The sequence below is a fragment of the Panthera uncia genome (genome assembly GCF_023721935.1).
Source record: "Panthera uncia isolate 11264 chromosome D3 unlocalized genomic scaffold, Puncia_PCG_1.0 HiC_scaffold_8, whole genome shotgun sequence".
Classification (NCBI taxonomy): Eukaryota; Metazoa; Chordata; class Mammalia; order Carnivora; family Felidae; genus Panthera; species Panthera uncia.
In genome coordinates, this window is record NW_026057586.1 from 36,882,286 (window position 1) to 36,906,936 (window position 24,651).

At 38.7% G+C, this 24,651-nt stretch overlaps 1 protein-coding gene and 1 pseudogene across 3 annotated transcripts in view; one reads left to right on the plus strand and one right to left on the minus strand.

The window, feature by feature from the left end:
* The window catches only part of GALNT1 (polypeptide N-acetylgalactosaminyltransferase 1), a 128,967-nt gene that overhangs the window by 79,849 nt on the left and 24,467 nt on the right, over window positions 1-24,651 (minus strand). Inside the window, exons 1-2 of one of the 3 annotated variants that reach the window (XM_049620195.1) lie at window positions 1,525-2,304; window positions 660-714 (exon numbers count right to left, since the gene is read on the minus strand). The exons of 1 other annotated variant lie outside the window; for it this stretch is intronic. The gene's annotated coding sequence lies outside the window, so the exon portion shown is untranslated. Of the gene's footprint in view, window positions 1-659; window positions 715-1,524; window positions 2,305-24,651 lie in introns of those variants that run through there. One more of the 3 variants, XM_049620194.1, reaches the window with a different exon arrangement.
* Window positions 4,578-24,651, plus strand: part of LOC125914317 (Y-box-binding protein 1-like) — a 29,699-nt pseudogene continuing 9,625 nt past the window's right edge.

The following is a 24,651-nucleotide window of genomic DNA, read 5'->3' on the forward strand; positions in this document are numbered from 1 at the left end:
GGAAGCTTTTATATTTGTACTGATATAATGATTATTCAAATGGCTACAGTACTGCAAAGCTCAGAGATAAACTTTAACCCTGAATCTTTTTTTGTTTATTTATTTTGAGAGAGCACAGGTGCACGCCTCGTGAGTGTTATGTGACTGGGGAGGGGCAGAGAGAAAGGGGGAGAGAGAGAATCCCAAGCAGACTCTGCACTCTCAGTGCAGAGCCTGATGCGGGGCTTAAACCCACGACCCACAAGATCATGACCTGAGCTGAAATCAAGAGTCTCATGCTTACCCGACTGAACAACCTAAGCACTCTCAACACTGAATCTTCAACACTGATTCTATGAGTGATTTCCAGCCCACTTGACACGATTATTGGGTGAGCTCAAGCAGGTTAAACCTAAATAATAAGAACCTTTTTATTTCTAAACTTTACGTTCATCTAGTCTTCAAAATGACCTCCCTAATGAAATTAGTACCAGGACTATGCTTGATGGTTACATTTCTGAAATAACTAAACTTGGATTTTAGTACAAACCATTAACTTATGTATATATGAGGCATAAAGTCCAATCAACATAAGTGTGAAACCTACATAGCTGTAAAAGCAAACCCCAAGGTAAGGGAAGTGAAACCCTGAAGTCATTCACTCCCAGCTATCAACTTACCCCAAAGTGGTTTTTCAAATGAATTCATATCCCAAATCCACATGTCCCACATGTCCTGTTGAAAAATAAATTTCCTAAAATCAGATTATTACAGAATAACTCTATCCTCCCCCCTTATTACTTCAGCCATGCTATTCCACTGACTTTAGGTCAGCCGCATCTGAGGGCAAAAACCATGTCTTATTCAGCTACTTCCCCAATGCTGAGCACAGGCACATAATCGGTATTTCTCCAAACCTTGCACATAGTAGGTATTTAGTTAATGTCTAGTTCATGAGTGAGTCAATGAATAAAATATCACTGAGATCCAACCTCAAGCTCAGTGGAAAGACTATAAAAGAGTCATTCCTCCTCTTAGAAATCTAACAGGATATTAACTTTCCAGGTGGGCAGTCCAAAGACAGATAGCACCTGGAGCAGGTCCTGTTTATTCCTCATCCCACCCCAACCCACCATGTTTTTCACTGCATTAGACTACCAACTGAATTCAACTGATCATTCTCTGCGAGACTACCTATTCTTGTATTTTCGTTTCATTCAAGCCAGCCATGGCTGTTCTATTCCTCTTGCTGGTGCAAGTGACCAAATCTCAACCAACAGCACCTGAGAGGAAATCTGTTGGGTGCATTCAGGAAAAGTTATCCTCTCTCAAAGATGTTGAAGGAGAAACTATACTTTTCTACCTTTGGATATTGTGTGTATAGTATATTTAGAAGTGTATTTATAGCAGCCATCTTGACTCATGAGGGAAGCCAACATCAACATGTTTAGGGTGACAAAGTTAAAATATGGAAAGCACATAGGAACCTGACAATATCACAGAGCCACTGAACAGACCAACCCTGAAATCTATGTCTGGACTTACTGTTACCCGAGATGATAAAACCCTCATTGTTTAACCGGATACTCTGCTACTACAGTTGAAAGCATCCCAATACACCACGCCGCAACCTACAGTTATTGATTTACACAGGTATGTATGCTATGAAGAAAAAAACAAGATGCGAATCAGTGAAGGGTCCAAATTAAGGAGTCTACTTTTACAGGAGATTGCAAAGAAGCAGAATTTCAGCATAAATTTAATAGCTACAAAACAGAACTTGGTGTATAACATGCCCATCTTAGACACAGCATTATTTAATCTACCACAGACTCACATATCCCTAATTCATTCAAACTTTAATAAATATCAAATATGTGCAAGGCACATAAGTAGTCTGATGCATATGAATATGAAAAAGGCTCAGTGCCTGTCCTCAATGAGCTTGCAGTTCACGGGGGAGAGAGAACAAGGTAAGTCTGCATGGCGCTTCACGGTTTATAAAATGCTTTTACATATTTGCAACAGGTCCCACGTCACAAGGGGCTGTAGTGCACAAAGGAGAGAAACTGGTGGGGGAGAATGATGGAGGAACCAGTTTGAGTTAGGAAAGGGAAAAAGGATATTTCAAGGAGACAAAACGGTCTGAGCTAAAATAAGAGAGGCAGGAAAATGCAGGGGATGTCTAGGGGACAGCAAAGAAAAACTGGAAGACATGGCTGAAAGAGTATGTTCAGAACAAGAAAAATCTTGATTGGCAAGCTAAGGAGTTTGAAGAGCAATGTTGACCATAGTGTTCCCATGTTTTTATCCCTTTTATACAAATGCCAAGTCATTACCTCAGAACACTGCAGTTTCAGAAAATGTACACCTTTCCTCCAACCATGAACTCAAGACACTAGGAAATAGAACACGGCCACCATCAACAACGACAAACCCCTCAGATAGTGGGAAGTAGTTTTTGGGAAGGATCCGGCAGGAACTTCCTCCAGGCCAGGGGCTCATCCTATTTTCTGGCTATGAAGTCCCCAAACTCTCCAAAGGTGTTTGTATTTCTGCCCAAACACCAACCATAGCCCTGGGCTCCATAATCTGCCCTCCTCCCCCAGATTATCATCTCTGTGCAAGTTGTCTTTATTCTCTAATTTCTCAACTCCTCAACCCAGTGTGGTCTGACTTCGCTTCAGCGAAACAGTTTGATCAAGTTACTCTAGTATTCTAACTACCAAAACAGGTCTCTTTCTCCAAATCATTCGTAATATCTAAAACATCTTCTTTTCTTGTCTCCCGGGGTCATTCCTTGTTCTCCTCCTTTTCTGATCATCCTCTGCAGTCTTCTTTACTAGTTCCTCCCACTCTGCCTTGGATCTGTCCCCAGGCTGACTGTCACTCCACACACCCTCCTTGGGAAATTTGCCAAGTGTAAAGATTCACCCCTGGTGTGCCAGTGGGTCCCGTATCTGTGTCTTCTTCCTGGGACTCTCTCATTAGCCTGCAAGCTTCTCCAGCATGATAATTACTTTTTCACACCTGAGCCCTAAAAATCTTATAAAATGTCTGAAGACAGCAGAAAGGAATATGCGATAAAGCATTTCTGCCCCAATGTCATTCTTTATCCTTTTCTAATGTTTTACTTTCCATTCTTTTTTTTTTTTAATATATGAAATTTATTGTCAAATTGTTTTCCATACAACACCCAGTGCTCATCCCAAAAGGTGCCCTCCTCAATACCCATCACCCACTCCCCCCTCCCTCCCACCTCCCATCAACCCTCAGTTTGTTCTCAGTTTTTAAGAGTCTCTCATGCTTTGGCTCTCTCCCACTCTAACCTTTTTTTTTTTTTCCTTCCCCTCCTCCATGGGTTTCTGTTAAGTTTCTCAGGATCCACATAAGAGTGAAAACATATGGTATCTGTCTTTCTCTGTATGGCTTATTTCACTTAGCATCACACTCTCCAGTTCCATCCATGTTGCTACAAAGGGCCATATTTCATTCTTTCTCATTGCCACATAGTACTCCATTGGGTATATAAACCACAATTTCTTTATCCATTCATCAGTTGATGGACATTTAGGCTCTACTTTCCATTCTAGCACCAAACACTAATTTACAGCAAAATATATATTGATTAATTTATTACTTATGTCACAAACTTCATGAGGGTAGAAATTCTGTTTAATGATTTTACTATAACATCTGGAATAATACCTAGCACATAAGAGTTCAATCATCATTTGTTAAATAAATGAAAAACCAGAAAGCAATACTGTGTAAGAAAAAAGGTAGCTAAAATTAAAGCATTGTAAGGTTGTTATGTTCAGGTACAGGATAAAGATAGGTGATTAATTTTAGACGTTTTAAGATTAAACATTATTGAAAATTTAAAGGTAACAATTAGTAAAGTAAAAACAGAATGTACAACTTAAAAACCAAAGTTGAAAGAAAGAATATCAATCAATTAAAAATAAAACAGGAGGGGCAACTGGGTGGCTGCCGGTTAAGCACCCAATTCTTGATTTTGGCTCAGGTCACGAACTCACGGTTCATGGGATCAAGCCCTGTGTCAGGGATTCTCTCTCTTTCCTCTCTCTGCCCTTACCTTGCATGCACGTGCTCTCTCTCAAAATAAACTATATATATATATATATATATATATATATATATACACATATATATACACACATACATATACACACTCACATATATGTGTGTGTGTATATATATACCCACGTATACATATACATATATATACATATATACATATATATATATATATATATATGAGCTATCAAGCCATGAAAAGGCATGAAGGAATCTTAAATGTATATTGCCAAGTGAAAGAAACCAATCACGTACTGTATGATCTCAACTATATAACATTCTAGAAAAAGCAAAACTATGGAGACAAAAAAAGATCGATGGTTGCAGGGGTGGGGGTTGAGATAGGCAGATCAGAGAGGATTTTTAGGCAGTGAAAATACTGTCTATTGTACATAATGTCCTTATACATTGGTTCAAACCCATACAGTGTATACCACGAAAAGTGAACTCTTAGGGTGGTTATGATATGTCAGTGCAAGTTTATCCTTGGCGAAAACATGTACCACTATGGTGAGTAATGCTGGTAACAGGGGAGCTATGAACATGTGAAGGCAGGAGGCATATGGGAAATCTCTATACCTTCCCCTCAATTTTATTGTAAACCTAAAACTGATCTTAAAAAAGTCTTTAAAAAAAATGAAAGCGTGAAAGACACACAGAAAGGTGAAATAGCTTATACTGGACTAACCTTCCCACAAACAACAATTATAAACTCTGGCCAAAATGTAAAAACCACTATTGAAAAGCACTGGATAGGTTAAATAGGTTATGGGGATTAAGGACTGCACTTGTGATGAGCACCCCGTGTTGTATAGAAGCGTTGAATCACTATATTGTATACGTAACACTAATATTACACTGTGTGTTAACTAACTGTAATTCAAATAAAAACATTTAAAAAAAGAAATTAAAGCAATTAGAGAAGCACTGGATAGCAACCAAAAGACAGAAAAGAGAAGCCAATCCTTGAAATAGGAGAACTGAGATTTGCCTTTATATTGCTACTTGCCTACGGGCAGATACCAGCCTGCATAGCGTAGAGTAGGTCAAACTAGAGGACAGTCATTCACTGGCTCTCGGCAACAACTAATGAAGTCTGGGGCTAGTAGAGCAATTGGAAAGTGAGGAAGAAAATCCTAGATATGTTAATATATGTAAACTCCGCCACAATCCTTAGCTGAGCCCTGAACACACAACACAGGAGACTCCAGAGGTCTCCCAAAAGAGCAACAGCTAAAATGGATGAAAGAACTGAGCAAGATATCAGGTATACTGCCCAATGCAGGAGAAACAGAGTTTGGAATTTAAGTCCAGCCAGCCTGCTAGAACAAGAAAGAATCAACGCTCTTTAGGAGAAAACAGAATTATACATCACAAAAACACATTTAAAACATTCTGTATCCCAAGCAGGCTCCACACCATCAGCACAGAGCCCAACACAGGGCTCAATCTCACGAACCCAGAGATCATGACCTGAGCAGAAAGAGTCAAGACGCTTAACCGACTGAGTCAGCGAGGTGCCCCAAAACGTATTTCTTAAATAATTAGACTTAGAAGTAAAAAAATATTCTTTGATCCATGAGCTAAAAATGGATGTTGTGGTCGCAGACATGAAAACAACATTAATCTCATTGTACATCTCCATCAGAGCTCTTGGGTGACCAGGCGCATTGTCAATGAGCAGTAATATTTTGAAAGGTTTTTTTTTCCTGAGCAGTAAGTCTCAGCAGTGGGCTTAAAATATTCAGTAAACCATGCTGTAAACAGATGTGCTGTCATCCAAGCTTTATTGTTCCATTTCTAGAGCACAGGCAGATTCAGCATAATTCTTAACGGCCCTAGAATTTTCAGAATGGTCAATGAACACTGGTTTCAACTTAAAGTCACCGGCTGTGTTAGCCCCCAATAAGGTAGTCAGGCTGTCCTTTGAAGCTTTGAAACCAGGCACTGACTTCTCTCTAGCTATAAAATTCCTGGATGGCATTCTCATTCAATAGAAGGCTGTCTCATCTACACTGAAAATCGGTTGTTCGGTGTGGCCACCTTCATTAGCTTCGCTACATCTTCTGGATCAACTGCTGCAGCTTCTACACCAGTACCTGCTGCTTCACCTTGTACTTTTGTAGAGACGGCTTATTTCCTTAAACCTCATGAACCTCTGCCAGCCTCAAACTTTTCTTCTGCAGCTTCCTCACCTCTCTCAGCCTTCACAGAATTGAAGAGAGTTAGGGTCTTGCTCTGGATTAGGCTCCGACTTAAGGGAATGTTGTGGCTGGCCTGACATAATATTCATACCACTAAAACTTCCTCTGTATCAGCAATAAGGGTGTTTGGCTTTCTTCTCATTCTCCACTGGAGTTGCACTTTTAATTTCCTTCAAGGACTCTGCCTTTGCATTCACAACTTGGCTGTTTGGTGGAATACACCTAGCTTTCAGCCTATCTCAGTTTTCAACATGTCTTCCTCACTAAGCTTAATCATTTCTAGCTTTTGATTTAAAGTAAGAGACAGGTGACGCTTCCTTTTACTTGAACACTGAGAGGCCACTGTAGGGTTAAAATTGTCCTAACTTAATTTCTTTTGTGTCTTGGTGAATAGGGAGGCCCGCAGAAAGGGAGAGAGGTGAAGCAGTCAGAACACACACAACATTTAACAACTAAGTTCACTGTCTTCCATGAGTACAGTTTATGGGCACCCCGGAACATCAAAGCTCACTAATTCAAGATCACCATAACAAACATAATAATATAACGAAAAAGTTTGAAATACTTTAAGAATTACCAAAATATGACCCAGAGACGCAAAGTGAACAGATGCCATTGGAAAATGGTGCCAATACACTTGTTCAACACGGGGCTGCCACAGACCTTCAGTGTGTAAAACACAGCACCTGCAAAGTGCAATAAAATGAGGTATGCTTGTAAAGGATCAGTCAATTTAAAGATACATCAAAAAGCAAGTATCTGGGGTACGTGGATGGCTCAGTTGGTGAAGTGTCTGACTCCTGATCAGTTCATGATCTCACTGTTTGTGGGATCGGGCCCCACACTGGGCTCTGCACTGACAACAAAGAGCCTGCTTAGGATTCTCCCCCCCCACCCTTCTCTGCCACTCCACTGCCCAGTCTCTCTCTAAAAAAAAAAAAAAAAAAGCAAGTATCCAATCTGATCCAATCTGAAGATCTGAGAGGAAAGAACAATCTTTTAGTGAACAGAGCTTCAGTGAGTTATGGTACAATATCACAGAGTTTAGTATATATGAAATCAGAGTCGCAAAAGGAGATTATACAAAAATCCTATAGAAAATTATACAGAAAAGTATATGCAAAAATAACAGCTGAAAATGTACACAATTTGGAGAAAACATAAAATTTCAAATCTAAGTCCAGTGAACGCTAAGCAAGATAAATACATGGAAAATCCCAACTACAGCACATCATATTCAAAGTGCTGAACACTAGGGGCACCTGGGTGGTTTCGTGGGTTCAAGCCCTGAGTCGGGCTCTGTACTGACAGCGTGGAGCTTGCCTGGGATTCTCTCTCTCCCTCTTTCCCTCCCTCTCTGCTTCTCCCTCACTCATACTCTCTCTTTTTCTCTCAAAATAAGTGAATAAACTTAAAAAAAAAAAAAAAACCTTATAATAAAAAAAAAAAAGTGCTGAACACTAAAGATACAGAGAAAATCCTGAAAGCAGCCAGAGGAAAAAGACATATTACATACAGAGGAAAAAATAACAGTTGACTTCTCATTACGCAAAACAATTTTCAGGTAAAGAGAAGCCAAAACAACTCGTCTCTTGCAGACCTGTACTACATCCAATGATATAAAGGAAGTTCTTCAGGCAGAAGGGAAGTGACACCAGATCTGTAAGTATGAAGATGTAATATATGCAAAAATTAGAGCAAACAATAGAGGTGGGAGTAAGTGGAACTACATAGTTGCAAGGGACTTACATTTTATGTGAAATAGTACAACCTAGTACCCATTCATGGTATGTAAAACAAACAAAAGAAATCCCAGGAGACTGAAATGAAGAATAAACTTTGTTAACCTGATAAAGGATATCTGCCCCAAATCTACAGTAAACAAAACAGTTACTGGTAAAGTCCTGGAAGCATTCTCTTTAAAGTTAGTAAAAGGATAAAAATGTCTTCTATCACTTCTTCCTCTCAACGACATACTAGAAGTCATACCCAGAAGAGTAAAACAAGAATATGAAACAAAAGATTTAAGAATTGGAAAGCAGAAGAAAAAAACAGAGACAGAGAGAGAGAAATGATAGAGAAATCCAAGCAAATAAAGACATTTAGAACTAGTGAGAACTTTTGGCAAGCCTGCTGGATACAAGTTCAACATGCAAAATTCAATAAACTATTTTTGCCGATAATAACTAGAAAATTGCTTAGAAAGTCCCTTTAAAAAATAAAAATAGCATGTTCAAATATGGATGGTTTATTAAAGAAATAAATCCTCTCAATATTAATCTATACATTTAATACAGTTCCAATCAAAATCTCAATACAGGGGCACCTGGGTGGCGCAGTCGGTTAAGCGTCCGACTTCAGCCAGGTCACGATCTCGCGGTCCGTGAGTTCGAGCCCCGCGTCAGGCTCTGGGCTGATGGCTCGGAGCCTGGAGCCTGTTTCCGATTCTGTGTCTCCCTCTCTCTCTGCCCCTCCCCCGTTCATGCTATGTCTCTCTCTGTCCCAAAAATAAATAAAAAACGTTGGAAAAAAAAAAATCTCAATACAATTTTTTTTATATATAGAACTTTAAAAGCAGGGTAAAATCACATGGGAGAGCAAAGCCATGGAAGCAAATAAAAGTTTGAACAGGATGAGAGAACTCTACCATATATCAAGCTGCAGTAATTAAGTCAGTGTGATACATGGGCAGAGACAGATTAAAGGACCATAGAAGAGAATGAAGAGTACAGAATCAGACCCAAATGACCATACAAACTTGATACATGACAGGTGTCACTATACACCGGTGTGAAAAAGATAGACTGTTTAATAAATGTTCATCCACGTGTAAAAATAAAACTCCCACCTCACATCATTAAAAAAAACCCTAATTCTAGGTGAATTAAAGATTTGAGGATATACAGTTCTAAAATTTTTAAATAAAATATAAGCAAGTATCTTTGTATCTTTGGGTATGAAGAATTTCTTAAATAATCCCCAAAAGCACAAACCATAAAAGGAAAAAGTGAGTAATTTCTACTACATGAAAATTAATTTTTTAAATATAACCAAAGACATCATCATAGACAGTTAAATGATAAACCAAAGACTAGGGGGGAAATATCCACAAGAGAAATTATAAGAAAAGATTAATATCAGAATGTATTAATAATTTCTCCAGGGCACCTGGGTGGCTCAGTCAGTTAAGAGTCCAACTCTTGGTTTAGGCTCAGATCATGATCTCATTAATTCAGGAGACAGAGCCCCACGTGGGCTCTCTGCTGACAGCATGGAGCCTGCTTGGGATTCATTCATTCTCTCTCTCTCTCTCTCTCTCTCTCTCTCTCAAATAAATAAATAAACAGGGGCACCTGGGTGGCTCAATTGCTTAAGCATCCAACTCTTGATCTCAGCTCGGGTCATGATCTCACAGTTCATGTGATTGAGCCCCACATTGGGCTCTGTGCTGATAGCGTGGAGCCTGCTTGGGATTCTCTCTCTCCGCCCCCCACCCCCGCCTCAAAATAAATACACTTAAAAAAAAATTTTTTTTAATACATAAAAATAAATAAACTTAAAAAAAAAACCCTTCAACTTAAAACAAGCAACAAAGTGGAATGAAAATTGTCATGGTAATGGGTAAATCACAGGTAAGGAATCATAAAAAGCCAATGAACATGAAAATATGCTCAACTTCAATAGTATTCAGAGAAATGAACGTGACCTCATCAAACTGGCAAAACACAAATGTTAATAAGGAATAAATGGGACACTCATACAATGTTGTTCCAAGTGTAATTTGGCACAGCCACTTTGGAGAGCAGTCCGGCATTATCCAGAATAGCTGAAGAAAACACTACCCCATTATTCAGTAATTCCACTTCAGGTATATACTCGGGAGAAACTCTCTCTCACATACTTACAAGGAGACATGAACAAAGACTACAGCATGGTTTATAAGCGGCGGGGGGGGGGGGGGTAACAACCTAGATGCACAGCAAGAGGAGAATGAATAAACTGTGACAGAATAATATATAGCAATTACAATTAAACTAGAACCATGTGCATCAATATTGGTAAACACTGTTGAATAAAAAAAGCAATGTATGTATAGTATGTTCCATTTATACACAGTTTTAAAGCATATTAAAATAAAACATCCCATGGACACAAACATATATTGTAAAAACAGCATAACATGAAGGAATACAATATGCCAAATTCACATTATGGGTATTTCTGAGGAGGGAAGGAAGGGCTTCAATAATACTGGAACTTTTTTTATACAAAAGATCTAAATTGTGGCAGACTGCTAGTTTCTCACCAAATACCAATTTTCTTCCTCCATCTTATACATCAAACTGCTGTATTAATAACAGTGGCAATTTACCTCTCTTGGCCTGCCAGCAAGCTGAAGGTAGCCAACAAGATAAAATCAGCAATCACTGGGTGAGACTATGGGAAAGATACTGAAAGGATGAGGACTTCACGGGGACGGGGACCCTTTGCCCTTACTCCTTCATTTATTCTCCTGCCTGGAATAGGGACGTGAAGGATGGAGCTGCAACTGTGAGATGATGACCTTGAGAAAAAAAGAAAGCTACGAGGTAAGGACTGGAAAGCAGAAGTGAGATGTCCGGTCCTTGAACCAAACAACTGCCACAGCCAGAGAGGAAAAAAGTCCCTTTTAAAGCACCTTTTCCGGGGGAAGAAAGGTTGCAGGGATCTTTTAAATGCAACCAAACCTATGGCTAGGCTAACTGACACAGAAGAAAACAGGGGGAAAGTGTGAAGATAAGGCAGATTGTGCTACTGTACTTTTCTCTGTTTTTAATTTTTTATTAAAAAAATCTTTTATCCCTCAGATTTGAAACAGAGATTCTCAAATGTTAACCACAGACAACTGCTGGCCCACAGACCAAGAAAAACTACAAAGGCAACATGTACACTTTATGAGGTGGCCCAACCAGAGTGGATAAAGAATTCGACAGACACGGGCCAACCACACTTGGAGAGCGCAGACCGCTACTATGCTATTGCCACCAGCACTGCTACCGCCAGTTTGGATAACAAAACAATCCCACAGTCTCTTGGCTCAGGCTAGGGATGAGAAACACCAAAAACAATTTGCAGACTAAATGGAAATCTCTGTTGTCATTCCCTTTTCCCTATTTTTCCTTCTCCATGCATTCCCCAGAGCTGGTGCCACAGTTTTCTGCTTCCACAACTGGATCATCTGAGAAGCAAAAATATCACAGGACAACGGTACCTTCAGATAAAATTTAGCTGTCTCTTACAACTGCAAACAGGAAGGTTCTTTTCAGAACTACTTCATCCAAAACACTGTGTGACGTTACTAACTTAAGTGACCTTTTCAGATCTAAAAGTTTTTTAAATTTGCTCAACAGACCAGATGAAAACACAAGTTTGGAATGAAGGTAGATTTTAGATTTTGGTGCAAGATAATGGTCTAAAATATTTAGGTAAACACGTGAAAAAGAACACAAGAAAACAACAACAAAGTCCTTGTGTACTTATTGGCCTGTTACAGAAAGACGATAATCTAGTGGTCATGACTTACCACAAGTACCACACAATGCAAAACATACCCTTCATTTTCTTTCCTTACCTAGTCAGCAATTTGGTACATTCGTTTTTGCGTGGGTTTTTTTTCCTAATTTGATTTCTCACTTATTTGGTTTCTCTCTAATGCCACTTAAATTTGTTTCTTAGCTTACAACGTTAGTGGTTGTTCTGCATTCTCTGCTGCTGATTTTATTCAACTTTCTGGCCCCCTGCCTTGTGCTTCTGTGAATAGCTATTCCCCACCTCACTCCCTCAATGTGGTTTTCCCCCAGTCTCAGATGGCTTCTGCACTGACACTAGCTGAGATCCATACTAGGCCCTAGCATCCCAAGTGCCTTTTCTTGGAATTTTTTTCAGTCCTTTGGGGGCAGATAATAGGATTTGCTTCCTGATCTCAGAACCAAGAAACAAAACAAAACAAGACAACAACCTCTGAGATCAGTATGTTTACATTTAAGAATGTAGTAGAAAGTTAACAGGAAAATTACTGGAAAAAAAAATCCCTGAAAGAATCCTGCTATATTCACATCAATAGCTCAAAACACTTCTTCTGCATTATTTTTTTCAGTTCCACTGAATTCTCCCAATTCTGCTAAAACCTCTGAACACTAGGGTTCTCTTTGCTTCCTACTTAACACTCCACAGTTGCACATGTTTTTATCACTAATAAAAATGTAACTAAGATAGGTTTTTTTTGCAGATGACATTTCTCTACTTTAGCTTTAGAGAATTTAAGAATTAAGTTCACACATGACCAGGGTTTTTCAAACATACCTACTATGTTCCAGCCTGGATTTAGCTTCCTTCTTATAACTATAAATTCAAAAATAATTAAAATAGTTAAGATACATTTAAACATTATCAAAGAGCATATACTTTTTATTTTTTTATTTAAAATTTTTTTAACTTTTATTCAGTTTTTTTAAATTTTTTTTTTAACGTTTATTTATTTTCGAGACAGAGACAGAGCATGAACAGGGGAGGAGCAGAGAGAGAGGGAGACACAGAATCTGAAACAGGCTCCAGGCTCTGAGCTGTCAGCACAGAGCCCGACACAGGGCTCAAACTCACGGACCGTGAGATCATGACCTGAGCCGAAGTCGGACGCTTAACCGACCAAACCACCCAGGCGCCCAACTTTTATTCAGTTTTAAGAGACAGAGAGAGACAGAGCGTTAACGGGGGAGGGGCAGAGAGAAAGGGAGACAGAATCTGAAGCAGGCTCCAGGCTCCCAGCTGTCAGCTCAGAGCCCAACGCGGGGCTCAAACTCACGAATGGTGAGATCACGACCTGAGCCGAAGTCAGACGCTTAACCAAATGAGCCACCCTGGCGCCTCGAGAGCATATACTTTTTAATGAATATAAAATAATTTTACAGCTTTAATGAGAAGTCCTAACACCACTGCAGAGAACAGTTAAATTTAACTATAACTTTCAGTTTTGCATTTTGCTGTGCTGTTAACTGTAGTACTGCCCTATATACATGAAGTGCTTGATTACCAAAAAAAGAACAGCAAAGTAGTCTTAAAGGAGAAGATGAAAGAGTTACCTGATACAGCAAAGTTTATGGTTTTATGATAAAGAACCTTAATCTGGAGGGAGAGTTATTTTAAAAAGAGCAAAGGAGAAGGAGAGAGAAATAATAAAAATTAGGTATCGTTTTATTTCTCCACAGAAGAGTTTTTTCACAAAGACCAATCGTAACGTGTGGATTTGTTTGACTTTCGACTCTACAAACCAACTCAGACATTTTAAAGACCACTGGGGAAATCTGACTGGGTATTAGATGACATTAGGGAATTAATGTTAGTTTTATCAGGAGTAACAACAGCAATAAGGCTAGATTTGAGAACATTCTCATTATTAAAGATCCATACTGAAGAATGTTACAGGTAAAATGACATGATGTCTTGAATTACTTTAAAATACTTGGGCTTGGGGGTCAGGAGTAGCAGGGATTGAGAAGTAAAGCACATGTGGCAAATCTTAACCTTAGTTGAATATGGAAGATGGATACAGGTTTAAGGAGATTCATTTTACTATTTCTTTTATATATTTAGAATTTTTTGAAATACAAAAAAAAAAAAACTTTTAAGCTTGTTCTAGATAGCTCAAAGCTAAGTTAGAATTACGAATGGATTTAACATTCCACTGTGGCAGGCCAAATACTGCAAACATTAGCATTTTGTGAACAAAATCAAGGCATGAATACACTCATTCACTTAACTTCAATTTAATAATGCACACTTACTATATGCCACACATTTTATTAGACCCTGGGAGAGCAAAGAGTTAGACAATGTCACTGTCCTTAGGGAGGACACAGTCACCATGAATACCTGTGATAAAGGATTCCAGGTGGTCAGACAGAAGGCACAGAGAATAGCAGCCACAGACAAAAGACTGAGCAGAAAACTGTCAGACTGCCTGCGATGTGCCATGTACATTACATCCATGTATCCCTGCTACTCTCAAATAGAAGAGAGTTCTATACTAATAGAACTCATTAGTTCTGTCTGTCTTCATACAAGACTCCACCTCAGCATAAAAGAATCTATGGGTAGAAGGTTCCTCTATAGATGACTGTGCATGAGAAAATTTTAGACTAACAACAAACCTTTCAAGTGGGTTTTATCTTCATGTTTCAGCTGAGGAAGCTCAAGAGTCATGTTTTAGGAGTAAGCAGAACATCCACATTTAGAGAACCGGAAGGTCTAAGAGGTCAAAGAAGAATCTGGAGAGTGACACATAAAACCAAAAAAGAACCAAGTTCTCAGAAAGGAGTTCTCCACAAGACGAAATGCTACAGAGGAAGGTTAAGTGACACTGGAAGCTGTTTTTGTCAATATTTAGCAAGCTGCAGGGAGTTTGGTGATTTAAACATGACACTAAAAAACACCAGAGGGTCTCCTAAACTGTGCTAAGTAAGAGAAATGAAACACTACTCAAACCTTACTACTAATCCCATTAGCCATATGTAGTGGAAAGCTACGGATAAAAAAAAAAAAAAAATCTACAGTTCCTAAAGCTAGAAAGACTACTCCTTCCTTTAATGGGGGTACAGAAGTTAAAGAAGGAGAATGAAAGCACAGCAAAGGCTACTGCACTTACTGAGAGCTAAGCACTCTCAGAGGCACTATGTTACATAAGCCTCCCACTGAGCAGTGAGCTAGGTACTGTTATGTTCTTCACCTTACAGATAAGAAAACAGACACTTTAAAAGGTTGGGTAATTTGGCCAAAGTCACACAGAATTTCTAAAGACCGGAATTCAAAATCAGCCAAGTCCCAGTAATCATGATAAAACCCATAAATCTGTAGCCTTTATCATCTACCTCCAGAGTTTACAGAAATGGAATCATAATAGAATAGTCTTTTGCTACCTTTTTACTCCAACACGTTTGTACGATTTGTCCACATTGCTGTATTAATAGCTAACTTTTCTTTGGTGCCATAGAGCAGAGGATTGGCAAATTGCTATTTTTATAAACAAAATTTTATGCGAACACAACCACACCCATTCTATTTCTTTATGAATGGTTTATGGATGCTTTTGCACTATAACACCAAAGCTGAGGAACTGCAACAAAGACTGTATGGCCTGCAAAGCCTAAAATATTTACTATCTGGAGCTTTACAGTTTGTTGACTTCTGCCACAGAGCACTGCAGTGGCATACCTGATATTGTCCAAGTTTTATATTCGATATAGTTTTCCTGTGCATTTCCTGGTTGACAAATATTTAATGCCTAACATTTTTCTTCTACGAAATGGCTTTTCTATTGTCCATTTACCTTTCTCATTGTCATATATGTGTGTGGATATATATACATACGTGTGTATATCACTGTGATAAAAATTTGTCAATTGTAGAAATCTCTTCAAAAAATATCTTCTACTTCTGTACTTGTGACTAGTCTCTACACTCTGTTGTAAAGAAGAAATAAAAGATCGTAATTTTAATACAGCCACATTTATTAACCTTTTCCTGCAACTGTTTTGCTTTTAGCATCTTCTTAAGAAAGTCTGAGGTCATAAAATTCTCTAATATTTTATTCTGAAAGCTTACGTTTATCATTTCACAATTACATTTTTAATCCATCTGGAATTAGTTTTTTTGAATATGGTGTGAGGTTGAAATCTTTTTTTTTCCCCCAATGTGGATAAATAATACCAACACCACTTACAGAGTATTCCATTTCCTTATTTGATTTGTAACACTAGCTCCGTTATGTATCAGATTTCCAAGTATGTACAGTTCTGTATTTCACCTCAATTTTCCTCCATTCCCTAGTGTCTATCCTTGCCCTATTACTACATGATCTCAATTACTATAGTTTCACAGTAGTCTTAAAATCTAGCAAGACAAGTGGTCTTCAGAAAATATCTTGGCTATTCCTGGTAGTTTGCTTTTCCAAATAAATTTTAGAATTAATTTGTCAAGTCCCACAAAAACAAATAAAGCCATACCCTGCAGGGTTTTTATTGAAATAGCAATAATTTATACATTAATGACAGATTAATTGGTATGTTTACAACACATAGTTTTTCTCCCTATGAACATAGCTGGCCCCCAAATTTATTTAGGTCTTCTAATGTAACTTTTATAACTTTCTATATAACTTGTCACCTCTTTTTATATTTATTCCTAGGTAGCTTTTTTTTTTTTTTTTTTTAACTGCGGTCAAGTATCCCTTTTTTTTTATTGTGGCTTGGATTTTTGTTTTTGTTTTTTTGCTCCATTCAAGCAGTAGGATCTCCAAGTCCAAACCCAGTGAGAGTGGACTTGCAGTTACCATTTCTCAAGGAAGACTCCCCTCTCCGATGAAAGACAGGCTGAGACAAGTAACCCCCCTTCCCCTACTCCTACTTGCCCCACCCCTCACTGTGGGACAAGTGTCTAATTTTTTTTCCAAGTTACCCACCAACACCTTTCATGGAGTTTCAGCTTTATACACAGACTGTGCATCTTCTCATCTTGCTTGATCCCTACACTCTACCTAGTACCCCATTGTCACCCTGCAAAATTCAAAGCTCTAGGCGTCCAGGGATCGACAGATACCAGAAGCCCCAGCATAGCAGCCAGTGTCAACATTAGTCTACTTCTCTGGATTCAAGATTTCTTGTTTTTGACCACTGAGGCGTTTCCTTACCTGTTTGTCAGCTCAACCATGCATTTTAAAAACTATTTTGAATATCTGGTCCAGTATTTTTAATCTTACACAAAGGGAAACTTTTTTTTAAAAAAATCTGTAGTCTGCCACATTTCCAGAAACTGAAGCCTCTAAATATTTGAATAGTCTGCTACCTGAGTATTTTTCCCTAGAAGAAATGTATCTCTACTTCTAAAAGCCAAAGGAAAAATAATTCATTCAATTAACAAATATCTGCCAAACACTGTTCTACGCACTTGGCTTATATCAATAAACTAAACAAAGATTAATGCATACAAAAACTCTATGTGGAAGGAGAGGTGCACAGACAGCAAACAAAAAAACATAAGTAAAACTGACCTGTATCAGAGAAGGCAGCAAGAGCAATGGTAAGAAAGAAGAAATTGGTCAGGTAGAAGGATCAAAGGTAAGGCACCTAGTATTTCCACACAAGATTATACCAATTATTTTTTTAAACATAAAATCATAAGAAACTATGAGTTTTCTTCTCTTGATGTGAAGTAGGATGGCAAGCAATCTATAGACCTGTTAATATTATATGACTCCACACACCTCAATGAAATAGGAACACATTTTAATATCAATAATTGGAGATGATGCTCAAAAAGTTATGACACTACCTATTCAAAAACTAAAACTCAAATAAATGGAATTTAAAAATAAATTTATGAGGGTGCCTGCTAGCTGAGTCAGAAGAACATACGACTTTTTTTTTTTTTTTTTTTTTTAAGTAGGCTTCATGCCCAGTGGAGGGCTTGAACTCACAACCCTGAGACCAAGAGTCGCATGCTCTACCAGGTGCCCCAAGTATGCGACTCGTGATCTCAGGGTGGTGGGTTCGAGCCCCACAATGGGTGTAGAGATTACTTGAACTTTTAAAAAAATGTTAGAAAAATAAAAATAAACTTATGATTGGGATCAAAGTAGGCACTTAAATATTTACTGAAAAAATGGTTAAATGTGCATTATCTTTTATATTTCTAAAGATATTTAGAATTTAATTATCACTATTAGGCGGTTCTTACGAATGCTGAACCTAATCTAGAAAGCAATTAGTCCCATTATATTTCATTCTATCTTTTATGGAGCTCTACTATCCTATTTATAACTACTTAAAACAGGATTTTCTCTTTTCATAAGAAGAATCATGTATGAAGCTGAGTTATTAAATCATGCCTTAAAATATTTAGCTCCAAATCCAAGACCATACTTTTAAGTCCTATAATTATTGTCATTGCTTTTCTCTGTATTACTCAATTTTTCCTTCCGTGTCTTATAAGGTAGACAATAAAGCTAGAGCTTATATTACAAACACTGTGTCATAATTATATACAACAATCTTTTTTAATGATGCAGGTAATAAATAATGTAATAATGTAATGAATGAATGTTTCAGCACAGCCACTTTATGTTGTATGTCAAAGAAGACTCCCTAAGGACAGAACCTATAAAACTTAAAGACAAGATTTACATGCAACAGCAGAAGCTTTACAGGAAACTTGTGACCCTTTTTCAAGACAAAAAATTAGAAATGGTTCCATGTAACAAACAGACTGTCTTGAGAATGCTGCCTGAGACAGACAATAGTAACATACTAAAATCAGCTAGAGGTAAGAATGCTTCAGCACTGTCCAACCTCCTGTCCTCTGCTAGCTACTTTCTACTCCGTTTTCCAGACAGTGAGAATTCTTCCTCTATTTGGCAACTAGAATTAGACTTCCTCTAGCTCCTTACTTACATCTTGGTTATGTACTGGGCCTTGACTATATTTTATTTTACATACTCTCAGACATGAAAGACAGAAAATAGTCTAAAAAACCTGAGTTAGATGATGTCTGATGACATAAATACTTCTACAAGGTTGCTGCAAATTTCAGTTAAATTTTCTTACAAAGCTGGAAAAGTAAACCTCTGAAACAAAATTAAGTCTCTGGTTGCAATTAAATCTTTTTATTTATTTGAGAGAGAGAATGAGAGAGTGAGAGAGCAAGAGAGTGGGGGAGGAGCAGAGAGAGAGGGAGAAAGAGAATCCCAAGAAGGCTTTTTTTTTTGGCCGCGGAGCCCGAAGCAGGGCTCAATCTCACAAACCTTGAGCTCATGATCTAAGTCAAGTTCAAGAGTCAGAGGCTTACCTGGGAGCCTGGGTGGCTCAGTCCGTTAAGTGCCTGACTTCAGCTCAGGTCATGATCTCACAGCTCATGAGTTTGAGCCCTGCGTTGGGCTCTGTGCTGACGGCTCAGAGCCTGAAGCCTGCTTTGGATTCTGTGTCTCTGTCTCTCTCTCTGCCCTTCCCTTGCTTGCGCTCTGTCTCTCTCTCTCAAAAATAAATAAACATTAAAAAATAAAAAAAATAATTAAAAAAAAAGTCAAAGGCTTACCCAATTGAGCCACCCAGGCGCCTTGCAATTACATCTTTTCATTTATCTTTTTTCAACGTTTTTTATTTATTTTTGGGACAGAGAGAGACAGAGCATGAACGGGGGAGGGGCAGAGAGAGAGGGAGACACAGAATCGGAAACAGGCTCCAGGCTCCGAGCCATCAGCCCAGAGCCTGACGCGGGGCTCGAACTCACGGACCGCGAGATCATGACCTGGCCGAAGTCGGACGCTTAACCGACTGCGCCACCCAGGTGCCCCTTCATTTATCTTTTTTAACTGTGTTTGTTCTTGTTTGTTTTTGAGACAGCACAAGCGGGGGAGGGGCTGAGAGGGAAGGCAATAGGGAATCTCCAGCAGGCTCAGCGCTGGCTAGCAGCAGGACTAGACCTCATGAACCATGAGATCATGTCCTGAGCTGAAATCAAGAGTTGGATGCTAAACTGACCTAGTCATCCAGGCACCCCAATTAAATCTTTTTATGAAAACAAACCAATGATAACACACTTAAAGGAAAATGGCCTCGATAACATATTAATACAAGTATTCCGATGCCTGCTATGATATAAAGAGCCATGAAAGAAGTCACTGAAAGCTACGCTATGGTAGAGTGCAAAATCTGCACAGCATGCTCACCTGCCTCACTCACTCACACACAGTATTCTCACGCTGGAGGCATCAAACCCACGGTCAATTCAGCAGCAAGGCCAAGGAAATGAGAAAGGAAAAGCAGGGCCCCAGGGACCTCCTCCTCCCTAACCTCCAATACATATGTACCTTTATGTGTTTTATACACTGGAGCTTGGTAGAAGATATCTGAAAATGTACTCCTGCCACTAAAAAGATTCAAAACCATCCACCTGTCGCAGCAGGAACCAACGCCAGGGTCCTCGACATCCTTTTAAGGAGTCTGCAAGGTCGAAACTATTTGTAAACCAAGTTATTATTTGTCTGCTTCCTCTTGTTCTGTCATGAGTAGTTGAGTTCCAGAGGATACATGACATATGATATCACAACAGAAGGAACGCAAAAGAAGATGCAAGAATCTAGCTATGAGAAGCCAGACATCAATGAGATTTACACAAATATAAAACAAGGACACATTCCTCACTAATTTTGTTTTGAAAGCAGTTATTTTCATAAAAATGTATTTATGTTAACAGGTAATGGGCTTATTATTTTAAATTAATTAATGTTTTTTGAAGTGTCTAGGTTTTTATCTTTAATATCATAAATATTAATAGACATAACCCACAAAACAAAATTTTGTTTTGAGGTCTTCAATACAACAAAATTCATAGTAAAAAAAATCCATACCTACATTTGCTCCACAAACATTTGTTAAATACCAGCTTTATGCTAGGTTCTAGGTGCTGAGGACACAGCAATCAACAGGACAGACCAGGTTCCTGCTCTCATTGAATGTAATGATGTTTTGGAATATAGACAATAAGCAAAAATAAACAAAAAGTGTCAGCTAATAAGGAATGCTCTATAAATAAAGAGGAAGGAGCGTGTTGGTAGGTGACTAGGCAGGTCCTTTACAATGGGTGATCAGGAGAGGCTTCTCTGAGACAGCGTCATGGAGGAGGAGGAGACTGGAAAGAAGGGCCAGCAGCCAGCCAGAACAGCATCTCAAGCAGAGCCTTTGGGATTCTGCCCACCATACCCCGACCACACTTCAGTTCTGCTCTGCACCTTCTTCAGGTGCCCTGCCCTTCAGTCACATCCAACAACTCCTAGTTCCCCAAATAAGCCCTGCTGCCTCTCGCTTCCATGTCTCCACACGTGCTGTTCCCACTGTTTCATATGGCCTCTGCTTGTCCTCACTTGTCAAACTCACACAAGATTCGGGCCAAAGGTCCATGAAGGCAGAGCTCTCATATTCCCTGGACCTACAGCTGTGCCTGCTGACGCACTGCTGGGACTCAAAAGAATGGGTTCTCACCTCCGCAGACTTCCCCCTCTGTACCACCTGTACTGATGTCATCAGTTGTATTTTTGCATGCCAAGTCCACCCATTTGATGGTGAGTCCTTGAAGGCACTTCTGAATGCAGCATCGAGCACAGTGCCTGATTCATAGTGGTAGGTGCTTAATAACTATCAAACCATGACTAAGTCACTGAATCACAGTTGTTATTCTAACTACAGCTATTTTTATGTCTAATCTCTTAAAAGTGGGAATTATGGCTTATCTTTCTATCACCCACTCAGTCCACCACTGTGCCTTTTACATCACACATATTCCATAAATGTTTGTCACATTATACTGAATGTCATCTCTAAAGCACTTAATAAATTCGAAAGCCTTTTTGCAAAGGGCAACATTCTCCAACAGGAATACGTCCTGTTTGGTTTACCCTAATGGTGTAGGAGGTGGCCAGTATCCACATCATAGGTCTCAGCTTGCAGAGAAGCAAATCCTCATTAGATAGATACTGGACTGTTGTAAAAGTCAGTTGAAAACTGAAGGTTAAGTAAAGTGGATTTAGTGTTCTAGGGGGCAACTTCACACAGAAAGCAAAACAGTAAAATTATTTCACTTACAAGCGTGTCTATTCTTACTGTTTGTTGCTCATCAGCTGAACTGATTTGTTATGTGGAGGCAGAACTACCACATGATAGCTATTTACATTACCAATCCCTTAACCTTACCATGTTCTTAATTCTCACATGCTATGAACAAGCTTGTTTCCTCATAAACTCTTCTAAAAGTTCTCTTCAGTTGGCTGTCTACTGTATTCATCTGAGCCTACAATGCTAGAAGACCAGGTCTTATTTTCATTTTATTGTCTGTGAGTTAAAACATACAATGAAAATGATTTACTCCAAAAGACCCTGTGAGTTAAAGTTTAAGCTGTATTATTTAGACTTGTATTTAGAACATTAGAATGTGTCACTTTCTCTGAACTGTTTATGGAGTCAAGGACAACACCAGATAACTCTTCCTGGGGAGAATATAAGCCTTAATAAATATCTATTTAAGTATCTAAATAAATGGGATTTAGCAAAAACAAAAACAAAACAAAAACCACACACAAAACCAAAATACATCACACAAAATCTTGTCAGCTAATAACATACAAAAATACACCCCAAAAGTAGCTATCACAGGGTCAATATTCACATTTTAAAGTGATTTAACCATGAATCATGCGTAAATAGCTGGTTGCTTCCATTTATTTCTATCAGCAGCCACAATTAACGTGATCCTGCAAAAGCAAAACAGAAACTGTGATTAATGGCTAAAACTATAGTGACAAAGGATGTACACAGCAGATTTTCCACAACAAACACATGCTGCCTATTCTTCCGTGTGTCCTATGAGCAACAGGACTTCGGCCACACTGACACGAGCACCACTCTCAGTTATAAAGAGTTTGTTAATCTACATTGTAGATTATAAGCCCCTTTGCTTCTTTTCACTCCCCTTCCTGTGGGTCCTTTCAAGGCCCATTAGAGCTCTCAAAGAATTTATAAGAAAACAAAGAAATTTAAATCTAAGCCAACAAATTCTGCACCAGGGCAAAATAGATTTTAAAAACAAAAATCCTTGTCGGATGGAGAATTAGTAAACAGTTCCAGATAAAATTCTTTGGGATTTATTTCAATTCTTGTCAGTATTTTTATGACCACTGAGAATAATAATAATTTTAAAGTGGTTTTTGTTTTGTTTTGAGAGAGAGAAAGAAAGAGACAGAGTGGGAGAGGCACAGAGAATCCCAAGCAGGCTACACACTGTCAGTGCAGAACCCGATGTGGGGCTCAAACTCACAAACCATGAGATCATGACCTGAGCTGAAACCAAGAGTCAGACGCTTAACCAACTGAGCCATCCAGGTGCCTCAGCACTAAATGAATTCCCAGAGTTCCCTGCAGTGCGTTTCATGGACCCATGCCCTATGCCATCACACAGGCACCAAAAGGGCCCTGGCACTGGGTTTAATGCTCTGCCATCACTGTCTTGAAGTACTGAACAGTTTTTTAGTAAGGGCCCCACATTTTCATTTTGCACTGGACTTACATTATATAGTTGCTCTATTCCCTGAAATTCTAATACTCTATTATTCTGTAAAAGTACACCTCCAAAAAACAGAACTGAGGTGACCAATGTTCCATTTGTTTCAGAATAATGACTTTTAGAACTATATTCTATGTCTTTGAAAAACAACAATTGTACATGGAAGACAATTCAAATCCTAGGATTTAATTTCACTTTTAAACATAAAAAATACTAAATATTATTTGGGATATCATTATTATAACATATGTCATTCAAAGCCGAGAATCTAAAGGAATTAATACTAAGCACAGAGCTCGTCATAATCAGTATAGAAAAATAATTCTCTTTGTCTCCTAGTCACTGCTTTCTCCAAAATGCTTCTGATAATCTGTATTTCCTACCCTCCACTTTTGAAAATACAGTTGACTCCTGAACAGCATGGGAATTAGAGGTACCATCCCCTGCAGTCAAAAATCAGCATATAACTTGATTCCGCAAACACTTAACTATGGACCAATAACAGAAACAGTCTATTAACACATATTTTGTACATGTATTATATATTGTATTCTTATAACAATGTAAGCTAGAAAAAAGAAAATGTTAAAATCTTAAGGAAAACACATTTACAGTACTGTGTTTTTTGAAGAAAATTCACACATAAGTGGACCCCCACAGTTCAAATCCATTGTTCAAGGGTCAACTATAATTCTCCTACAGGAAAACTTTTAGGGGGGACAGTCCCAATAGTATTATGATATCAAGACAGTAAAGAATTAAAATTAAAATGTAGGTGGCTATAGGGGCGGCAAGGGGGGCTCAGGTGATTGAGCATCTGACTCTTGGTTTCAGCTCAGGTCTTTTTTTTTTTTTTTTTTAATTTATTTTTGACAGAGAGAATGAATGGGAGAGAGGTAGAAAGAGAGAGAGGGAGACAAAGAATCTGAAGCAGGCTCCAGGCTCCAAGTTGTCAGCCCAGAGCCCGATGTGGGGCTCAAACTCACAAACCGTGAGATCATGACCTGAGCTGAAGTTGGAGACTTAACCGATTGAGCCACCCAGGTGCCCCAGATTTCAGCTCAGGTCTTGATCCCAGGAACGTGGGACTGAGCCCCTCCCTCACTGGGCTCCACACTGAGCATTGAACCTGCTTAAGATTCTCTCTCCCTCTGCCCCTCCCCAGCAAGCACAAGCACACACGCTCTCTTTAAAAAAAAAAAAAAAAAAAAAAAAAAAAAAAAAAAAA